This window comes from Protopterus annectens, chromosome 1.part0 (genome assembly GCF_019279795.1).
Source record: "Protopterus annectens isolate FY-2018-M chromosome 1.part0, PAN1.0, whole genome shotgun sequence".
NCBI classification, from domain to species: Eukaryota; Metazoa; Chordata; order Ceratodontiformes; family Protopteridae; genus Protopterus; species Protopterus annectens.
In genome coordinates, this window is record NC_056725.1 from 1,844,918,223 (window position 1) to 1,844,943,163 (window position 24,941).

Below are 24,941 nucleotides of genomic sequence, written 5' to 3' on the forward strand. Positions count from 1 at the left end.
ACATTACAGCAATCTGCCCAGTGCACACAGTTAAATGACTACAGAGACATAAGTGATATAGTGGATCCCTCTCATATTCAAACATCTTCCACAGATACACAAGTTGTTCATAGAAACAGGGAATGCTATGGCAATAAAGACCTGCAAACAGTCTATTAGCAACATATATTGTGCATCTGACAATTAAACATATGGGTGTAGAGGTCAACACTAGGCTGTTTGCCCTAGGGAATGACAGCTTAGCCAGAGTGTGCTTGGCATCTGCCTCCCCAGTACAGTAGGCTACTGTGCCACTGTAAAGTAGGTCACATAAGGCACCGTGTGAGGCTAGTGTGCTGTGCCTCCGTCAAGCAGGGACACAGTGGAGATCCCAGGGGTTGAATTTGCTAAGCCACATCCATGTTGTTGGTGTGTGCTGGAAGAGGGCTGGTGAGGACATCTAACAGTAAGTGGGCATCAATAACAGACTGAGGGGAGCCTTATCTGCATTGTCTGGACAATTTCACTGTCAACACTTTGTCGTGATGATTATGAGGGATTGAAGTGTCGTGCCAGTACTGTTCAGAGATGTCCTCCCTCTGTGGGCTACTGCTCTGCAATGTATTAGCTCACTCTGTCTGTTGGACAGCTCATATATGGCTGGTGTACACCTGACAGGTGTCCTGTTGTGGAGGAGTCATGGGTATATTTGGGATAGCATGATCAATGCAAACCTTCCACATGCTCATAGAATGCAATTGTCAAGGATTATGCAGAGTGGCCTGTATACTCCCCCAGCATGGGTCCTTTGAAGTCTTCCACCCCAGTCTTCACATGTGTAAAGTCTGCTTTTGATAAATACACTTTGTTTGCAGTGACAACCTTGCCTGGGGGTGGGGATGGGATATGGATGTCCAGGGAAAGGTGGGTATGGTCAGATATCAACAATGGTGGTCTACCTCTGGTGTGGAACAGTGAGTACCCATGTTGCAGATGGTCAGGTGCAATATATATTCCCCCTTGTGGCTGTGGTGAGTGGTTCTGCCATAGCACATGGACTCACAAATTGTAGTGGCTGTAAGGTAATGTTGTAGAGGCCTGAGTAATTCCCACACATAATATACCTGTACCTGATGTTAACAACTGGAATGGTGTATGTGAACACCTGCATATCTTGGCACTGTTTCCAGGGAAGCAAAGTGTGTGTCCTGGATGTGGGAGGGGTGGTCCAAACTGGTTGTGTTGTGTGTTACAGGTCCTGTGGTCACGAAGCATGGTATAGAACATAACCTACCAGTGCTGATGTGCATATCTGACCCTGACGTAGGTGGCTGCAAATGCATATATATGCTATCCCCCACCTGACAGGTAGTACTAGATGTACATACCTCTGTAGAAATAATAATGTCAGCACCCTATAAATACTGCAGGTGCATAATCGATACCCAGTAATTTGGATAATGCACTCTGCTAATGCGTTTCCTTCAAGTGTCATAATATAGTTAGGTAGGGGTTTGAATCCTGCAAATGCTCAGTGTGTGTGTGGGTGAGCGGGGTTGGTGTGTGTGCAATTCTGTGTGAGGGAAATGTCACTTTTGGCAACTAGGAAAACACACTACAGGATGCACATTCCCCTTTCTAAACAGATGATGTCAGCACCCTATAAGTACAGCAGGAGAAGGGAAACCTCCCAGTAATGCGAGTAGTGCGCTCTGCTAATGTGTCCATCTCGAGTGTCATAACATACTTAGGTAGGGGTTTGAATCCTGCAAATGCTCAGTCTGTGTGGAGGGCGGTTCATGTGTGTGTGCAATTCAGTATAAAAGAAATGTCCCTTTTGGCAACTAGGAGAACACACTACAGGATGTACATTCCCCTTTCTAAACAGTGATGATGTCAGCACCCTATAAGTACAGCAGGAGAAGGGAAACCTCTCAGTAATGCGAATAGCACGCTACGCTAATGCATTCGTCTTGAGTGTCATAGCATAGTTAGATAGGGGTTTGAAGCCTGGAAATGGCAAGTTTGGGTGGGGGGTTAGTGTGTGTGCAATTCTGTGTGAGAGAAATGTCCCTTTTGGCAACTAGGAGAACACACTACAGGATGCACATTCCCCTTTCTAAACAGTGATGATGTCAGCACCCTATAAGTAAAGCAGGAGAAGGGAAACCTCCCATTAATGCGAATAGTGCGCTCTGCTAATGTGCTCGTCTTGAGTGTCATAGCATAGTTAAGTAGGAGTTTGAATCCTGCAAGTGTGGTGGGGGTGGGGGTAAAAGTAGGATGTGTGAGAGAACTGACCCTTTTGCCAACCAGTACAAAACACCAGCTGCTGCATATTCCAGTCGCTACACAGAGATGATGTCAGCACCCTACAAGTAAAGCAGAAGAGGGCAAATCTCCCAGTAATGCAAATAGCACACTCTTCTACTGCGTCTCTCACTACTGTCATAGCACAGTTAGTTATGGCTTTGAATTCCACACATGCCACGTGTGTTTTTGTCACACAGAATGCCCATGTGTGTGGGTTGTTGTTCACAATAATGCATGACATCGATTAAACCAGTAATGGCAATGGACACAGATGATGTATGTGTGTGCCAAATACACATATGTACCTGTGACCTTCAATAGTTCTCATGTCTGACGCCTGCCACATGTGAATACATAGTACTTGCACTGGATAACATTATGACTGTGGTCTTCTGTGTGGGTGCTACATGTGGTATGTGTATATACAGTGTGAGATGTATATGGTATCATCCTAGCTGCGAGGGATACACATCTGGTCTGGGGCATATAGACTACATGTTGTTGATGAACAGGTGCTGCATGTTCTCACCTGTTGTGGGAGTGGTAACAAGTTGTTCCATAGCAATGCAGTGACTACATGCTAGGAACCTTTCAGCTAGGATGTTGTAGCTACAGTAATTCATCAGCATTCAGTAATACGTCAGCATTCCTGGTGATGGTATGATGCCAACCAAGGTCAGGGTCATACCAGCCTATGCCACATGCTCAGAGAGCCCTTCCATGTTCCCTATCATGTAGTCCAGGGAGGTACATCACAGGTCAGCCATAGTGGCATGGACAATGACTGAGTCATATGTGTCCATGCCTCTGACTGACCTGTATGCTTGTGTTATGTGGTGGACCATAGTGCCCCACGGGCATATCACTGTGACCTTCACCTTGTCCAGCCTGGTGAGCGGGACCTCACTGTACCGGACAATAAAGGTACCTAACACAACTGTAGCAGGTGTGTTGTCTAGCCATACAGGCTGTGACTGTTTGTCACACAGGATTTGTGTGCTATGCGTTGCAAGTGCTGTGTTCCGGCTTAATGTATGCCTGTGTGCCAGCTGCAGAGGTGTCTGCTGCTCAGGCAGGATGCTATCCTGAGGCTCCACGAATGGCCCAGTGTGTTCACGTGTTTGGATTGCTGTCAGTGTAGGTCTACATCAGACTGGTATTGTAGTCCCTGTAGTATTTCATGCCACCTGACAGGTTATGCCAGTACTGGGTTCAGAGTGCTTAGTCCCCAGTTTGGCTATGTGGTTGCATCTCATACATGTGTTGTACGTCCATGTGTAGGGGAGAGGGTTGACTGTGTACATGTGGCAGCTGTGACATTGCCACATGACCCATATATTCCACAACTGTACCATAGAGGTGACTGACAAGTGACCTTTGCACATGCTACCATAGTATTGTGACTGCCATGGTAATTAACAGCACATAGGGCCAGTGGGGAACAAGGTACAGAAGGTGAGTATGTGAGGGTGTAGTGCCTGTGATTAGTTAGCACTGGCATATATGACTGCTCACGTGGACAAATGCCAGGTAAGTCATATGCAATGTGTCACAGGCAACGTACATGTGAACAGGACAAACAGTGACGTTCTGTCAAGTGAGACATGGACACACATATAGTAAGCTATGCAGATGTCACTAGGAGTCCACAGAAGCTCTGTAACTCTGCATTGCAGGTGGGATCAGTGTTCCAGGGTAACTGCAAGCAAACATGCATGCAAACAAAGCTACAGTAAGCAGGGCTGTATGTAGTCCATTGTACAACAAACAAGCTGTACTACTTCCAGTAGGTAACAGTGCAAATATGCAGGCACTATAAACATGTACATGGAAATACACAGGTCAGATGGCTAGGGTCCAGTCTCAGTGCACACAAGTGTACAGACCATGTACTGTCAGGATGTACAATAACTGGATGGAAACCCAGGTGCTCATACCTGCAGTAATACACATGTCAAATAACAGACACTGAGCCTTCACTCAGTGGTTCCATACTTAGTAGGATGTATGCTACCTGTCCTGCCACCACAGTATCCCTGACATTTATGGGGACTCTCCCTCCTGTGAAAGTTAGTTTTGTGTGTTGGGGCTGTCTAGCATGGTATGAGATGTGAGCTTGCAGTGCTAGGGTGCTCCTGTGTGTCCTGTACCAGTCGTGTAGTACTGCACACATATCAACATCCTCAAACATCTGCATTGCAGAGCCCAGTGTGGGCAACATGCCACTTGCAGTTTACATGTCCATCATTGCGTATCAATACTTTCATTACCTTATCCCCTGTGCTACCTATGTATGTAGCCTTCTGTTGACATCCTTACCACCAGTATGCCAACATGTGCAGATGATACACTATGGTACTTACCATGGGTGTAGACAACAGTACAAGACAATCATACCCTTACTGCATCAGGCATGCTGGGATATACCCACAATTATATCAGCACACAGTACTGTTAACAACATGATACTATTACTACACATCTATGTAGTCACCCTGTGCATCAGCAACATGTTAACCTGTACCTGCACTGATGTTACAGATTGCAGGAGGTGGCACAGTTTCATCTTATGCACAGGGTGTGAACTTGGTATGCCTGAGTCTGCCACTGATACCACCAATTGACATGTATGTGTATGTGTGTTGGTGAGGGACAGCAGTACAAGGTGGGGCAATGTTGATGCAGTGTGTGCGTGTATGCGGTAGCCCTAAGTGTTGTCAATTTGCATGTATGTATGGATGCACACAGTTCCACCTCATAGCTGCCATATACTGGTGTTTGTGGACAGCCATAGACTGTACCTGCCAGGTCATACAGATCAGTGTCTCTGGCCACGGACACAGTACCTGTGCCTTGCAGGGGTGCTACGGACCATATCCGGTACCAATCCAGACTGGGTACTGTCATCAGAAGCAGGTGTTCATTGACTGGACACAGATCCCTGTCACGCCTGTCCAGAGCCAAGTGCGCGTGGTCTCCTGGGGCGGTCTGATGACAGCACAGACCCAGCATTGCCGGGGCTGCTGCTGGCACTATGGGGGCGGCCGCGGCCCTGTTGTCATCCGTGACGACTGACAGCTGCTGCTGTTGCTGGCATACGCCTATGTCGACACCTCAACCGTCCACCATCGCCCTGGCTCATGGACATGTAGTTCTGGAACCGATCTAATATGTCCCCACAACGTCTGTCTATGACATCGGTGAAATTACGGATGGCAGCCGCAATGTCACGCATACTGTCAGTCATGGCTGTGCCACATGCTGTCAGCTCCCTCAGACCCTGTCTGGTGTACTGTTCCATACGTGACTTTGCCTGCATGACAGCCTGAAACATAGCTGAGGTTGTAAGACCTCTGTGGGCATGTCTGACAGGGGCAGTATGCCCACGGATGCTCCCACGAGAACCCCTGGACATCTGTCTGTGTGGTACCATCTCAGGGCCATGCCCATGGCTGCTGTGTGGGAAAGCATGTGCCACAGATACCACATTACCCTGGTCAATGCCCACTGTATCCTGTCCATCACCTAGGGACATTGGTGGCAAAGGGTGTATTGGCAGGATAACTGTGCGCATTGATGGGGTTGACAGCTGTGTACTGTCAATTGGCTGACCAATGACGGACCCCGGCATACCTCCCTGTGCCATTACACAGATGTCATCATTATCAGTACCCATGGCACCTGATTCAGGTTCCCTGCTTCATGACACCAGAGCAGCACCAGAACCTGTGGGAGGGAAACAGGAAACACAGTTTACAATGTATACACAATGTTACCAGTGATGCACACATGCACACATGCACAGGTGCACACATGCACACATGCACACATGCACACATGCACAGGTGCACCCATGCACACGTGCACGCATGCACAGGTGCACACATGCACAGGTGTACACATGCACACATGCACACGTGCAAACATGCACACATGCACAGGTGCACATATGCACACATGCACACATGCACAGGTGCACACAAGGACACATGCACACATGCACACAGTTGCACACATGCACACAGTTGCACACAGTTGCATACAGTTGCACACTTGCACACTACTCAGTATGCAAGATATCAACACACAGACACAGACACACCTGAATGCATACACAGAGCACTACTCAGTGAACCTAATATTACTATTACTATCAAGACTATTAAAGGTGTTGTTAATACACACTCACCAGCATGGATAGGCTGCATTGCTGTTACACCGGAGGGACCTGCAGAAGTGAGGAAATTAATGTCAGTGGGCACAACTGTGCCATTGTTACTGAGTATGATACAGGTCAGTAGTACAACAGTTGCCTTTCACAGGTCAGCTGCTGATATTGAGAATATCACACTTGCACATTAAATACTATGATGACAGCTACAAACCAAGGACACACCTCACACATGCATTAACTACCAGTGTACACAACAGTCAACTATAGATATGGCATATTACCTGCACGCTCGTAGTCTTGCTGCTGTGTGGCTCCAGCCTCCATCATAATGCAGGTCTGCTGCTGTTGTTGTTGTTGGCATGCTGGAGCCACAACACTTATGAGTAGTCCCTCCAGTCTGGTGAGTGGGGGATGTGTAGCCACCCCACCACCTGTGGCAACCTGTTGCCTGTGGATATCCGACGCACACTGATGGACATTTCTGATTAAATCACTGCAGTGATGTCGTACCTGCTCATATGTCCTATTATGCGTGTCTATGTCATTTACCCGATGGACCAGGTCTTGCCACAGTGCAGCCCTCTCCTGCTGATTCTGGCTGGTGCAGGAAAAGAGTATTGCATAATCCTGCACCAGGCTCTGGTGTATCTCCTCATCCTCAGCTGCAGAGTACGCTGGATTGCGCTGGTGAGCCATGGTCCTGAAAAAGGAAATAACATGATATCAGCAAAATACGTCAGCAGGATTTGGCACACATACTACACATGCTACTCAACTGTTGTGATACAACATATCTCACATATATAGCATCTGTCTATCTATTGGTGGATACAGATGTAAATGGCCAGGTATCAGTGCTCAGCCAACAACTGTGCAACAGTACCTGGCACACTCCATACGACATACTACCAAACCCCAGCAGTCAGAACACTGATTCAGGTCCAAAGCACCTCCTCACTCTGGGGGTTTCTATCGAGGTACTGTATGGGGTACATCATCAACTACTGTGAGCTGACCACAAACTAATTGCCCTGGATATACATATCCCACCTCCACCACCAGCACAAACAACTACAGTGAATAACATTTCAAATGCATACTTTACACTTCGTAACACTGACATGGTATCCTTTAAGCCCACTGGGCCAGTGGAAGACACAACCCACAATGCTGATCCCTTCACAAATTATTTCTACGGACATCTCCAAGAATGCATGGATCATGCAATCCCATATAGGACCAAGACACTCTCCACAAAGGGTAAGCATCCTGTCTGGTGGACCCCAGCCATAGACAGATTGTATAACAAAAGATGGAAGCTACTGCAAGACAGAGCATAATTCCATAAAGGGAAGGCATGTCTGATCAGCACTAGTAAGGAGCTAATTTCTCTCATACAAACATCCATGGGCAAATATGAGAGGGAAATCAACGGGGACACTACAGATAACCACAAGGCCTTCTTCAGTTATGTTAGCAACCTGGTCAGAAACCCTCCAATATGCTCATAGTTAGTACACAACAACATATAATTCACTGAACCCACAGATATTGGCAACATTGTGGCAGACAGGTTCAGTGCAAGTTTCCCCCCTCCCCCAAACTAAGACATACTTATCCCAGCTGACTGTAACCTCCCTGTCATCACAGATGTCCAGGTGAGAGCCGCCCTCAGAAAAGCAGTAAACACAACATGAATGGCACCTGATGGTATCCCCAGTTGCATGCTACATGAACTCCAAGAGGAGCTAAACACACATATAGAAGTGCTATGTAACACTAGCCTGACTACAGGATATGTACCTGTACACTGGCGTACAGCAGCAGTGGTTCCACTCCATGAAGGAGGCACCTCTACATACCAATACAATACAACACAATACAATACATTACAATACAATACAATACAATATGCTATTACCCCTGGGACTACAGCAGCATACTGTTCTGCTACCCTGACCATTGTGACACATGTGATGTGATGGTACCTGCTCCTGTCAAACAGTTACACAGGGTGACTCATATGGCATATTACCTATTTGACTAACATTCAGCAGGGGTATGTGTGACATGTACTCATGGGGAGTCTTGCTTCTTAATGCTGTGTGGTTTATTGCAGGGTATGTCTTATCTGTGGGTAGGAACCTGTACCTCCGCCATGTGCTCTCTACTGCAGTGTCACGGACGACACACAGCAGTCATTTAGGTTGTGGATGGTGTGAGGTGTTACTATGGTTGTTGGACATCTGTCATGGGTGTGACTTAAGTATGTAAATCCAGGAGTGGTAACCTCTATGTGGGTAGTATGTGTGTACTCTGTGGTGTTGTCAGTCACTGTGCATTGGTAATGTGTTTGAGTGCATTGTCACAGTGTTGTACATGTCACTGTGTCTGTCTCCATATATGTAGCTGTCATGTGAGGTACATACCGTGGCAGCCATTGTGTGGTGTGGAGGGGTACACTGACCTACATGTCCATAGCTGACACACCATGTCTGCTGACATATACCATGTGCAGGTATTCCAGGAATAGTGTGCCACTGTGAATATCATTGGGGGGACTATTGTACACATTTATGACCCTGTTCACCCCTGACACATGCAGTGGTGGGCAGCCAATCACATATCTGGTGGCTACTGGTGTAGGTGATTTGAAATGGGGTATGGTACTCCAGTTTGGACACTGGTGTTCACTCCATGCCTTTGTCACCAGGCACCTGTTGCAATACATCTGTACACATGTGCCTCAGAATATATATACATCTCTCTCTCTCTCTCTCTATATATATATATATATATATATATATATATATATGTATATATATATCTATATGTATATATATATATATATATATATATATATATATATATATATATATATATATATATATATATATATATATATATATATATATAAATATACATATATGTCTGTATACATATACACACATATATATATATATATCGATGTACATATATTGCTATGAATATGGAGAGGGGGAGTGTATGACAGAAAGGGGGTGAGAGTGACAGAGGGGGTGGGATAGGGGGAGTGTGAGATTGTCATATACTGTCATATCTGTAGATAGATCTGTCTGTCTATGTATATGTATCTACATATATCTATATCTGTATGTGTGTATTACATATATATGTTTGTACATATTCTATCTATCTACATCTGTCTATGTATTCCTACATCCCTCTCTATGTATGTATACATATATGCATATTATATATATATATATATATATATATATATATATATATATATATATATATATATACATACATACATATATTGACATATATACGTATCCATATGATAGATAGGTATATCAACATGTTTGTTTACTAAACTGTATACACACACTAACATACTGCTAAACATACATAACTGTGAAACCTACTTTGTACATTGCACTACAACCTACATTCAACCTACATTGATATGTGCACATTGATGCCCTCACATACAAATGTATGTACAGCCTTCACTGATAGTTGCTGTATGTCCCCTGCCTTATGCACATCTTCATATACATATGGATACAGACCAATGACACATATGGAGGGTTCACAGTATGTAGACTTTTAAAGTATTACTTTACATTACCTGTGTTTGTCACAGCTGCTTGCGTTGCCATCTGGTTTTGTGTCTTGCTGCTCCAGTTGCAAGTTGTCAGCTTTGGAGTGGTTGTTGCTGACTGGTTTTATTTGTGTATGTTTTTTTTTTTTTTTTTCTCTCACTCTCTCTCTCTATCTCTCCCTACCTCCACAGGGTGCAATGAAAGTATTGCATGTGTGGACTGGGAGTACAGCATGCTTTTGTAGGTATCTGCATATGTCCATGTGATGGCCTCTGCACCAATTGTTAGCCAGAATTTGCTAATTGCATGCAGCCAGTTGTGTACTGATTGCAGTTCTCACTGTGATTCCAGGACAGTGCTATAAAAAGGTATGTGAGATAGGCATAGCCCTTTCAGAGTTTAAGGGCAGGGACCATGCTGGCATGCTGTGGACACTGTTCTGTGAGTGCAAAGGTTAGTATCCCTCTCATATTTCTGGCTGTGTTGTAGATTAACATTTCTCCATTCATTTCTCCAGTTTCCTGTACTAAGTGTGTATGTACACTGACACCTAAGACTACTACTACTGTTAATGTGGGTGTGTGTGCTTTCCTGTGGGACATGTGGTGTAACTGGTATATAGCAGTGGCTCTTGCACTTTGTTGCTATGGCTTCAATATTTGCCCTTTACATTCACTACTTGTATGCCTGCTAGGTGTCTTGACTGTAGTGTGTTGCTGTGGCTTTCCTAATTTCCATGTACATTCATACCTTGGAATGCTTGCTATATCTGCTAGTTTGTTACTGCATGCAGTGTGGTCTGGCCATGGTGTGGGCCTTGACATCTATTAGGGTATTTGAGTATGCTGCTGAGCAGGCCCCAGAGACTCTCAGGTGCATCTTTTATCTGCCTCATGGAATGGTACATATCAGTGGGGTACACCCATTAAATTGTCTGGTATTCTGCAGTTGTGACTGTGGGATAGCATGAGCATATGTATTACTACACTATTTCTGCCGTGCAAGTGGTGCATACTTTCAGTACTTCATAGTTACCATTGCATGTGTTGTAACACCTTTCTGCCTACTGTTTGTACATTTCACAGGGAGTCTGTGGGGCATCCCTGTAACTCAGGCACTGTTGCTATGTCTAGGCTCTTAACTATTCAAATATGGCAGTGTCAGACCTCTCAAGTGTACAGATATTTGCAGGTTGTCCACATTTTTGCCTCATATTTTGGTCCATATCTCATAAACAGCTTTTTCTGGCAAATCACTCTGGGCTCAAGTCAGACTATAGTGTCAAACATTTCAGTTTCAGACTTCATACCCTTCCAAACATCCAACAAAATGCAGAACCTATTACTCTCTCAACTGTCTAAGTTTGTTGGAGCATTATTTGGAATGTGTCCCTGTTTTTGGGCCTTTGCTCCAAATTTTTTATTACTTAGTCCGGATGTGTTCCTGTAAGAGTTTGTGGGGTATGGGCAGTGATTATTCTGCTGTGAGTATGTGTGTGGCTTGAAAGGTGCTACAGTGACATTATTACCTACAAGCTACCAACTAGCATGACTGTTTCTTTTCACACAATACTATTATAGCAATCCACTACATTTGACAGTTAATATACATGAAATGCTTTGTGTACTACACATCCTATATTCCCTTTACATTCATTCCTATTATTACATGATATATTTATTGTAGCACAATGTTCTTATATAACAGTCATGGCTTAGTGGTAAGTCATGCAGACTACTGTTTCCAAGGTCCTGGGTTTGGGACTGACAGTGGTATTTTATTTTGCTTTTGAGCAGACTACAGGACTTGTCATTCAGAGTGACTAAGGCACTTTTAAGAAGTTGTAACCGGGTTAGCACTGATTTGCGCGGAGCTCGCGCATGCGCACTGGCATTTAGCTCCGCGCACACCCACTTACAACTGCTTAAAAGTGCTTACTCTTGCGCACACCCGCGCTATTTTCTTTGAAAGAAATGAAAATGGGGAGACAGGAAAGTGGTGAAAAAGGGGTCACAAAGAGGGTAAGACAGTAGGGAAACAAGCTCGGGTTTTGCAGGAGGGATGTAGGTAAGGCCCATAGCTGCCCATTTCTTCATCAGCAACAGCTGTGCATATATTTGTAATTTGGTGTGACATTTGAAACCTTCCACCCCTGAGAGAGGTGTAAGGACAACAATAATTCTTGTTGTACAGCCAATTGTAATTGACAGTTTCCTTGTCCAGCAGACATGTGTGCGAAATGGGCAGCTATGTATGGGGCGTAATTTTTTTGTGGGTACAGAGTGCCCTTTTTTTTTTTTTCAGGTGAGAGTGGTATGTCAGGTATGGGAAGTCGGTATAGCTGGGGAGGTAGGTTGGGTAGGTTAACAGACAAGACAAACAAGACGCATACAGGGGTGGTGTATGACACATGTGGGGGGTTTACACCATTGATGGGGACGGATGTTTGGATATCTAGAGCCCATGAGCCTACAGATGGCAACAGTGGAACTGATATCCCCACCCATGGGCAGTTGCCACTGTGCCTTCATGGCCCAGGGCGGGGCTGTGCTGGGGGCTGTGTAGGCCGGGCAGCAGGCATGCCCGTTAGTTGTGCCACCTGTGTCTCAAGCTGGCGTAGGGGCCCAAGAACAGATTCCTGGATCTTCCTACGCACCACAGTCCGGACATTACGGAGGGTGAGTGGATGTTCTCCTCCGGCCACACTTGCAGAGGGGGGACGAGCCCCATCCCCTGCAGCGCTTCCACCCACAGGTGGCACAGGGTCACCGGAGGAAGGTCCAGCCTGGGCACTACTGCCAGGTGCACTCGCCAGCTGAGGTGGGAGAGGTAGGTCCGCTGGAACCCGCCTTCCCTGTCGTCCTATGTTTTGCATTATGTCATGACAGTTTGGGTTAGTAACGTACAATACCATTCATAGTTAGTTGTAACAGCATGCATTAGTATTCCCATTAACCAAACACCCAGATATTCAAACCATTGAACAGCAAGCATAACACATGCATATTTTGAACAGCAATACACAGTCCAACAACATGCAGGGTTGATTGATGGCAACAGGCCATCAGGTTTGGATGTATGAACAGGGCAGATGCATCAACGTACATGCAAATATGTATGAACCAACAGGACAAATGTCCAGGGGTGTTAATAGTGATTGCACATACCAATTTCACGTGGAGTGGATTATATGTGGTTATAGGGTAGGGTGAAGAAAATTTAATTAACAACTTCAAATACCAATACATATGCTGTACATTTCTAATAGCTGCAGATATATATACACTACAGTTCTACCTACAGTTTCCTATGTGATAACTACTTCAAGTTGGTGATAGGAATGTTACTGCTACATCAATATACATTTTCATTTGTATTCATACACATTCATATCTGGCTCTGTTCAGCTACATCATCCTGCTACATTTGCATTATATAGCTATAGACAACTGTGGATGTTTGGTATTTCAGACAACCATACTATCTGCATATTGCAGACTGAGAGCAACATATCCAGATTTTGGGATACACATTCCAGCTGCGGTAACATTTTCAACACATTTTGCAGTTTGGTTCTGCTTGTCACATTCATTTCATTCTGTACTGACTGCAGTATACTTTATTCAGGAGTTATTACTACTTTATTGGTGGATTCATAACTCTTTCTCACACTCTCTCACTTGTTTTATTTTTACAATTCAGGATGGTACTTAATTCTAGCCTTTATTGACATGTTTTACCTGTAGTTATTACAATCCTTTCTAACAGTCTCACTTCTGTCATGTTTCTGTATTTCAACAGGGATATATTTCACACGTGTTTTACTCAGCTTCTGCAGCTGTACTTTTCAGCCTGCTGCAAGTTATGTACTATTATATTACAGGTGGGACATCTTTATTTCAGACTTTATTTCAGACTTTTTCATTTTTCTGTTTGGATTACAGACTGCATCACACTTTTGTAATCAAGCAATACTTGCAAACCCTCTTACACTGTTACTTGAACATTTTATTACTTAGTGACTACACTGCACTCTTTTGCTAACTGTCATACTTTTATATTTATTTACAGTTACAGGGAGAGGATTACTGACCTGCCTGGTGATGCAACCGCACCAGCCTATCACCATAGGCTCTACGGTTCGCAGAACAGACACCTGCAGCTGTAATATAAATAAAGTAATATTGGAATACACATCTCCATAATATCAGCTAGGTTAATTTCTTACATAAATAATTAGATGTAACTTACTCAGTAGTGGGGCGTTGGGCATTTGCCAGGCCTCCTGGATCCAACAGTTCAGTTGGTCCTGCTTCCGTCTCTTCAGGTCCGCATGGTGGTGACGGACCTGCTCACCAGTCCTTGGTATCCCTGTGGCACTGGTGAGATCATGAGCCAACCGGTCCCACGCCTCAGCCCTATATGCTCCCTACAGGACCTGGCCCTGCATGAGTTGGGCATCATGATTGTGGACAAGGAGCCAAACCATATATTTGGACTCCTCAACGCCCCACCTCTGTGCTTGAAAGCAACTACCCTCACCTACACCTGACATTCTGGCTGCAAGTTGGTTCTACAATCGGTTATGCTGTGTATTCCCACCTATGGGGCTTATATATGCCGTTTTTCCTGCACTTATCTGTGATTGACCATTTTGGAATTGTATCAGCTTCACAAAACCTGCTTTGTCATGCTCCTCTTTCTATTCATTCCTATATATTTGCTATTACTGCATTTCTAAGTGCAGCTGTCATGGCTTAGTGGTTCAGTACCTTGACTATGGTGCATGGTATCCTGGGTTCGAACCTGGTCACTGCTTTTTATATTTTATGACTGTCTACACAGGCTAGGAGGTGTGTCTGTGTAAAGGCAGTTTTGTTACAGCTTGCTCAACGTTGCCCGTTGGTTAGCTTGTTGGCGCGGTGCGCAGCTCCACGCAAACGGGTCACGCTGGTTTACACTTCATTTGGCTGTCAGCACGCATATTACGCTCAGCTCAGCTACGGGCATACAGTTTCAGCAAGTTAAACCACTGCTCACGTACGGGCACTCATTTTACACCTGTTAAACCACTGCTCACCTACGGGCAGATGCACTCAACTTGTTAAACTGTAGCTCAGCTATAGCCACATCTTACATTTTTTATTATTTTATCTCACATTTCTTCAAAATAAATGGCCCATTTCATTACATTTTACGTGTACATATATGTCAGGGACTTGTTTCGTGCTTATTTCATTCAAAATAAAAATTGATATTGGGAGGGCTCGAACCATGACTGCCTGCTTTTCAGCCGACGTCTCTACCACTAAGCTATTGCTTCTTGGCTTACTTTGCATATGTAGTTCTTATATGCTTTTCCACTGACTGCTAACTGTGGCTAAGCGACGGGCACTCCAAGCAAAACGAGCACTCACGGGCAAACATCTTTACAATTTAAAAAAAATATATAACATGTTCATTTATATATTTTATGTTCATAGTCTGTGGGGGCATGTGTTGTGTTGTGTTTATTCACATTTACACGGACTCTGTCGTGGGGGTTTACTTTTGGGACTTTTACTCTTCTGGGGGCATGTCCGTTTGCAGGGCTCGGCCTACAGACACGCCCCCTACTGTCTTCCACGGACCGTGTAAGCCTTAGGTGTGATTCAGCATGCCCTCATGCATATGCATGACATGCTGACGTCACACCGTTTAACTGCAGCCTCTGTGTAAACCTTGTAACTCTTACACGGAGGCTTCATGAATCCTGCCCCAGGTATTGTGCTGATAGTTTTAAAGGAGAAAGAGCCCTTGCAAAGCATGAGAGAACTGTATGCTACTAAACTGAACCAGTACCTGAGTTATCAGCAAGATATTAAAGAGAGCAGACTATAAAGTTCCCTTTCTCTCAACCCACAACAGTTAGCTGCAGATATGACTCTCAAATACTCACATGACTTGGGGCATCAATGTAAGACAGAACATTATTACATATAAAACAATGGCCACAGACCATGTGCCAGTGTCAGTATAATATGCAGGAGTGGTACTAAGTATTTACTTGTCTGAGAGGGAAACGGTCAGCTGCCATCCTACCTCAGGGTACCGCCAAGACAAAGCAGGACAGTAACTAAATATTCCAAGAAGACCACCAAAACAGATTAAAAAAACTTTTTCTTATAAACCAAAACCAACAGTAAGCACTTTCATTTAAATGATGTATAATTCAAGACATCTTTGGACTGTATAATTTAACACACATCCATTCATCAGTGATCATTAAATTAATCTAATAAAGAAACACCAATTATAAATAATTAATGTGTAGCACCTTTTGTCTCAAAATAAACATACAGTTCAAAGAATCAGTAATGCCTAGCTTTTCCAAGACATTTGGTAAAATCTGCTATATAAACTCTTTTACTTCTTTTCTGGGATTTTTTAACTGTAATTCCACCGTTATGCAATGACCTCTTAAAGACACCAAGTGTTTCTGCTATATGGCAATTCTGAATGTCCATGACTTATTTCTTTTTAAGTCAGTTAAAGGACAACTTCATGCCAATAAAGCCAAACCCCACTAGCTGTGGACATGCATGTTTCAGCCTTCTTATGACATCAATCAGCACAGCAGAAGCAGACTGTTTGGCTAAGCTTTAGAAACATAGGGTTGTTGTACCCTGCTGAATTAAAGACCACTGCAACTCCTCAAATTTATCTTCTTCTGTCAATGGCATAAAATAGATGCTACTGGGTATTTCCATCTGAAGAGTCTCTTCCTTAGTCTGGCTTCATTTGGCTTTGTGCACAACTCTACAGTTCTAGGTTGCTTATCTTTAGGTGACCTTCTAGGAATTTTTTCAGTGACCACTCCCTGCCTCTTGTTAGTATCCATCATTTCTACAGACTGTACTGCTAGATCATTCTACTATTGTAGTTCCCTTTTGTACAAGTCTGCAAATACTTCAGTGCCCTCAGTAACTTCAAATAAGTTTATTCCCCATGGTGCTCTTCTGTTAGGCTGGCAGGGAAGCACAGGTGACACTCCATACTCAAGTCACAGAGCTTCTGAATGGATGGGACCATTGCCTTTCAGTTCAGAGAAGTGTATTACTATTCCTGAGAGGCAAACAGACATTTGTAATGACAAGTTATTTGTAACTTCCATTTTCTTTGGTTACTAAAGTAGAAATGAGTCTAGTAGCCTTAGTATAAAGTAGTGTGACAGGTTGATAGATATGTTCTTGGAGGCCATGGCATGAGTACTCTCAGGAAAATCTAACTATAACACATGAGATCTCTAATGATGAATGCCAGAGGATCTCCTAATTACTTCACTTCACAGAGAATACTATTGCAGATATTGCTTCTCTAACTGTGTTTTTTAAGATGATTCAGCTTAGCTTCAAGTCTATATGTGGTCTATACTATTGTCATGGGAGACCAATGTGTCCCCAGGATCATGCAGGATCTGATGATCTATAATCAGTTTATCCCTCAAATCAAACAATCAGAGCTCTTGTTTTCACTTAATTCTGTTAATACTATTATGTCTCTCAGCACTTTCTGCGGATTGAATGCCAGGATAGCCAGGGATTCTTGAACAGATTACCATGACAGCTCAAATGAATGACAAATCATGGTCAAACTGAAGAACTCCCCTCACATTTTACAGAGCTTTTCCACCACCAATGACAGAAAATTCTTGTAGTCTAAAAAGCTTTTAAATGCCCACAGAGAGAGCAAGGAACAAAGTAGAGAATTCAGTTTTCTTAAAAACCAACAAAGAAGAAGTCCAAAGTGCCAAATAAAACCAATACCTCGAACAAGGCACAAACAGGAACCACCAACAATGTTAAACCACCAACATTCTTTATTCCACAAATACATGTATTTATGACACTTAGCACAGCAAATTACTTCTACTCTATCCTAGCATCATGGTAGAATACTAGGCTATTGACCCAAGGGACCAATTTTTAATGTTTCCCAATAAAAGTTGATAGATATTAGTTCTCAAGTATTTTCTGGGAGTATATTTTTGGGCATGGGCAGCTTAGCATTTTCAAGTTTCCTCTTTTCTAATAGAAAGATAGGTGCCAAACCGGGGTATATTTATGGTTCCCCATTCACTGATCCAAGTTGTACTTGAATAAGTGAGGGGAAGAACTCCTCCTCACATGAATGGGAAGCCTGGTCCAGAAATTGGAAGCCTCTGAGACATAATTCCTGTCCCTCCAGCATGTCCTATTTGTGTTGCAAACAAGGTTTAGGTCCCTGGATTGGGAGCTTGTGGTGTTATTTCTTTTATATAGTGCAACAAGTCAGTTAGGACTGGATTGGAGTATGCTTTGTAGGTCAAGCATAGGTTACCTAGCTTTGAGGCTATCCACCTATGATTTGTTTTCACCCAATGTATTCCTTTTTGGGAGGCACCTCTACGGACACTCCAGTTGTGGCATATGTCTGGCAAGGTAAATACTAAAGGGGCATTGTACTTGGTGACTAGTATATTTATATAATGTTACCCTTTCAGGAATTTAACAGAAAGCTATGCAACTCTACTGACTAATGACATGTAAATGAAACACAAGAGCCACAGAAAAGTGTTAACAAAAGTGTGACACTCCACCTATCTTATTACATTATATGTATGTGTCGTAAATAACCTCTTTAAGATAAAAGGGATGGGGGAGGCGTCTCCCATTCTAAATCTACACATTCTAACTGTGGTGGATGCTATCAATCATTGCAGTATAGAGCTACACAATGCTAACAGTCACTGGCTGTGGATGTTGAATATCTCAGCATTTGACTACAGGAAATACATGATATTGAAGGAAATGAATGCACCATGGTCAATGTGTCACTACACTTGTGCGATATGATTTTGGTATGTCATGGCCTTATCTTATGTTATTGCTGCAAGGGATATGTGTGCCTGTAATTGTTGTACTAAAGCAACAACATACAGAATGTTGTTTCATTCCATCATGCCAGAGGACAACCCTTACTATATATGTTATGTAAGAAAAATGTAATCACATGTCATTACTCTGAATAAAAGGATTGCTATGTGATAAATTACCATAGCTTTTTGTAATAGGAAACAGCATCTATATGTGTACACAGCAGAAGTGTTACAGAACAGTGTTAGTGACATGTACAATCATAATAAGACTGACACAACATAGACTGAGCAGTAATAGGTAGATTTGAACTACCTATGATCACAAGCTATAGATTAGTGCCCAAATCCCATGTACCACACAACACATTGCAGTACAACTGGGACAGTGCACAAGTTGAATGGATGATATCACAACTGTTTATTAGATGGATGTTAATGCTAGAAAGTGGTCGAAGGGTGCAGTGGCACAGCTACATATCATATATGTATTTGAAGAGTAGTTTACACAGTATGAGGGTGAAAAACACACTCATAGCTGGCTTCAGACATCTTACATATGTACACAGCACAGCATCAAAGTAACACAACACAAGATAATTCACACTACAGCTGTGAGATGCTGCAGTTATGGCAGCATTATGTCATCATTGTGTGTCCAAAAAGTTATTTATCCTGGAGATGTCAGGATTTGCTAGTGAACACTGTGCAGCTGTAACTCCAACGAATAAGTGGTAGTGTTAATAAAACCAGTTGTGACGTGGCCCATGGTCTATGATAGTAATCGCAGTCACATTAATTAAGCAGGGATGGACTCAAACCACCTACTTACCTAGTTACACAATCTATACAGCACATTATCAGCAGCCAGCACCACATAGAATACTGAGCATGAATGAGGCATGCATCTATGTATGGATAACATCAGCAGTGTATCGACAAGAAGATGTGCATGGTAAAATAACTTCACAGCCACCTGGGGTTGTAAAAGTCCCTAAAGCAAATGTGTGTAAACCAATCTGGAATTCATTTACAGTCAAACACACAGTTGTAGAAGCTCACCACTGCTGTATTCAAACTTCCTACTTATCTGTTTACACATTCTGGAAAATAGTGTAAGAAATGCAAGTGCCACAGCAGAAGTCTTACATTTAAAGTGTGAGAGGAGATCGCACTTTAGAAAAAAATGACCTCATTAGTTTGTTGCACAAAGGGTGCAGTCAGAGAATATAATTTCTTACTCATGTGCTCTTATTGCTACCCCCAACCCACTTGTCAGTTAAACAACTGAGCCCCCCAACCCGCACTTGAATTTTTGCATCACTTTCCCTCCAAAACTATTAAATATTTTTTTCAATCTATGCAACTCTATTTGAAGTCATTAATTTAGACAGTTGTGCACATAGTATGAACTAAAAAAGCCATGTTTTCTCTAAGTAAGACAGAGAAATTTGTACGCATCAGAGTGCAAAGAGTATGCCTACTTACACCCTACTCGGAGTACAAACGGTATGCCTTGCTACATCCTTATGTTGAAAGAAGATTTGGTTATGAAAGTTGGGATAAGAGGATGGTGGAATCATCTAGCAGTTTGAAACTTTTCTCCAGAGCAGAAGTTGATTGAGCACAGCTGTATTGAAAGACATGCTCAACTGATTCTAAACATCCCCCCACCAAATGCACACATGATCCCCAGATTGAGCAATGAGCCTAGTACCTATCTATTTACACAGCCTAGAGAGCACAGAATTAGTTGCAAGTGGCACACAAAAAGCTTGACTCTTAAGGGGAGTGTAACTTTTAACTGGAAGACCTAATCACTGTGTTTCAGAGAGGACGTTTTTGTAAAAAGTGGGATAAGAGAACTATGTGCAAAGTTAAATGTATTTTCTTCAAGGGGCAGTTGATACAACAGCAATCATTATACAGACAAACACACACAAAAAAATCCTATATTGAGTATCGAATCTCCTATCTATCCAGTTACACAATCTGGAAGACATTGTATTAGTCACAAGCACCACAGGAGAAAGTGACTTGTGAGGGGAGAGGGTGCACTTTTGTCAGGATGACCTCATCACTGTGTTTCAGAGAGGATGTTTCTGTAAAACGTGGAATATGGATCTGTGTACAAAGTGAAATGCATTCTCATCAGGAAAAGTGGATACAGCACTAAGGGTTACACAGACACAGACACACACAAGTTTCCCATGCTGAACATCAGAACACCTACCTATCTAGTTACACAATCTAGAGATCACAGTATCATTCACATGCACCACAGAAGAAGTTTGACTTTAAGGATATGAAAATGCATGTGTACTTCTTGAAAACCCACTGTTTGGAACATCTGCAACTCTATGTCATGGGTTGTGCAACAAATGCATATGCCCGCATAGGACAATGTCACAGTACTATGATTCTCCCATATAATTACATACATCTCTACTAACATTTACATACTGTCCTTCATGTACATGTTTTACTGTGAGGGGAATTGACATATTTCATAGTATGGGGAGGGTCAAAGAAGTTTATAGTTGTAAACCAGTGGATTATCAATCAAACTTTCTTGCCACTTCATGCTGGGGTAAGTGTACACTTGCATACCTCTCAACCTCTCAGCTCAAGAAACTGGATAAAGCCACAAATAATGTGGGGGACAAAGGCCTGAAAATAGGGTCAGATTTTAAAAGTGAATCCTATAAACTTAGAAATTTTATGTTATAACAAATATGGAAGTATTATGTGTTTTCTGAAGGATATAAAGTCTGAAAATGAGATGCCTGTCATAATTTAGTATTATTTAGTGACTTCAAACATCAATAATTTGCCAGAAAACTGCAAATGTTATGAATAACAGACCAAAAATACGAGGCAAAAATCTGGACTTTCTTTGAAACTCTGAACAGTTGAGATGTATGTACTCTTGTCTTGTCTCATACTTGTATAGCATACATTGACAAGACAGACATGTAAGTCATACATAGGACAATCATCATCATCATCATCCCCTTTTCCCATTTTTTCTACATGGGATCAGCAACTCTCTCAGTTCAGTGCCAAACTCATGCCTTCTTCAACACTCATGCCTGGATGTTGCAGATCTTCTTTCACACAATCCATCCACCTCTTTGCTGGACATCCTTGCTTCCTCTTACCTTCTTCCTGTCTGCCCCAAATCTTCCTCACCAGATTGTCTTCTGCTTTTCTACACATGTGCCCAAACCACCGTAATCTGTTCTCTTTGATCTTTTCTGCAATTGGAGCTACTTTGGCTTCTGCTCTTATGTCCTCATTTCTACGTCTGTCCCGCAGTGTGCATCCTACCACCTTTCTCAGGCACTTCATTTCCATCACCTCTAGCTTCTTCAACTGTTCTGCATTTACTGCCCAGATTTCTGTACCATACAGTAGTACTGGTTCCACCACAGTCTTGTACACCTAATTTTCAGCTTCTTTGGCATTCTTCTGTCATATACTACACCTGATACTCTATGCCAGTTGGCTGCAGCCCCTCTGATTATAGCGTTTACCTCTTCATTCAGACTACCCTTCTCCTCAACCACCCCTCCCAAATACTTGAAACTGTTTACCTCTTCCACTATATTCCTGTCTATCTCTACTCTCAACTTCTTCTGATTTCCCCAATTTGCTGCCATTACCACAGTCTTATCTGTGCTTAGTTTCATCCCATGTGCCTTCAGATTTGCATTCCATTCTCCTATCTTTTGCTGAAGTTCTAGCTCAGAGTCTGCCTGTACTGCCACATTATCTGTATTCAGCAGCTTTGTTGATCTGTCCCCTTCAACCTGTTTGCTAATGTAGTCCATCACCAGTATGAACAGCAGTGGGCTCAGAACTGAACCCTAGTGTACACCCACTTCCACTGGGAACCCCTCTGTGAGGCCAAACACTGTTCGTACTTGAGTCACTGGGTACTTGCACATAGCCTGCATTCATTCTACCAATGTTTCTGGGACTTTAAATCACTCCAGTACTGCCCAGATCAGCTTTCTTGGGGCCTTGTCATATGCTTTCTCCAAGTCTAGGAATGCCCAGTTGGACTCTCTCCTCATCTCTAACTTCTTCTCAAGTATCTGTCTCAATGCAAACATCGGGTCAATTGTGCTGCATCCTGTTCTTGTACACTGGCACTAGTATGCTTATTCTCCAGTCATCTGGGATACGCCTTTCTCTCCACACTGCTATTAATACCCTCAGGAGCCATTTCTCCCCTTTCACATCCAGCATCTTTATCATATCTTCTGTGATCTCATCTGAGCTGCTGCTTTCCCTGACTTCATCTTCCTTAGTGCTGTTCTTACTTCTTCTAAGGTGGGCTCCTCTTCTTCTCTCATTGTAGGCTATTTCTGGGGCAGTACAGCTTCTGTGGGATTTACTTCATTCAGAAGCTGCTGGAAATACTCCTTCCATGTGCTTTTGATGTCCTGTGGACTGGTGAGAGGGTTGTTGCTGGCATCTATTATGAATGGTGTCTGACAATCTTCTTTATCTTTCTGTCATTGCCTTGCAACCTGATATAGTTTCTTAGTGCCTCTTACTGAGTCACTTTCCAGAAGTTGGTAGAGTGCCTCTGATGCCCTAGTCTTTGCTATACATAGATAGGACAATGCACTGCAGAAAAACAATGATAAATTAAATGAGAATAGGTTAACCAAACTTGTAACACAGTAACAAGTGTAAACATTACAGATCAGACATACATTAACCAGCTGAAATAAATTAGTCAACATTAGTCTGAAATCAAGAAAACCTGTTGAGAAAAGTAAGACAGTTATACAAACTTTGTGCAGACTAAAACAATAATTACTTAATTTTCTTTTTTCTTTTTTTTTATTTAGTCTTTGAGTAGAGTACTGCCAAGCTGAACTGTGCTGCTAATGGCAAAGTATTAGTGCATGCATACTTAGATCTGGAATTGTTGAATTTAGAATGGGAATTAGAAGTACACTGTGTTGCTCTGTGCCAACTTTCATGTGAAAATCTGTAAAAGACAGGCTTCATAATATGGAGCAGGCATGTCTATATCATAACATCGAAACCAAATATTCATGTACTCGACAACAGCTGTTCCCCCCACACACCCCACTAAATATATATTCCTACTCCGAGATTGCACTACAGTGAAGAAAGGGCAAAAATCCCGATCTTCACTGTACTGTGAACAAAATTAATAAACTTCAAGGATGTGATTTTTTGCTCATGTGAGCATTCGACATTGTCGGTTTTGATGTTATGATATAGAGCCGAGCAGGCACATTAATATAGCAGTAGGATAATGATGTATTAAGGAAAGGTGTAGCCAAAAAATTATAGCCAAAGGAGTCAGGCATAACATTCTGAAACACTTTTTACAGCATTTTGTGAAAAGCATTTATGCCGAGTATTAGCTAAGTACACCATGTAGGAAGTCATACTTCTGACAGTTAACAGTTGACAGCAGATTTCAGAAAATATGAATGTACATATTTATCCTCATTACCCTGTTGACTACTGTAATTTGTACATCTAACATTTCAATTTGTTGAAAAGTACATTAAACTGAATAAACATAACTAAGCACAGTGAAGCATACCAGAGTAATATAGGTCTATATTAGAAGAGCGAAGCAACTTAAGAGCGAATGCTCTTTCGTCAACTAGTAAAACCCAAAGTCTGAAAAGAGCGAAGTTACGGAACAGTGATTTTTTTCCCCAGGGGAAAAAAAAAACGCTGTTCCAAAAAAATATATATATAAAGACAAAATAAAGTGGGGGCTGCACCCCCCACATCCCCCCGTTGTTGGGGGATGTGCCACCCACACCCCCTTCTTAAATATACCAACTCTAAGATCGCAACACAGTGGAAAAAACAGCAAAGTCCCAAGAATGGCCCAGCGATTTTTTTTCCCTGCGAAAAAAATTGCTATTCTGTAACTTCACTGTTTTTAGACTTTGGGCTTTACATGTCGATGAAAGAGCATTCACTC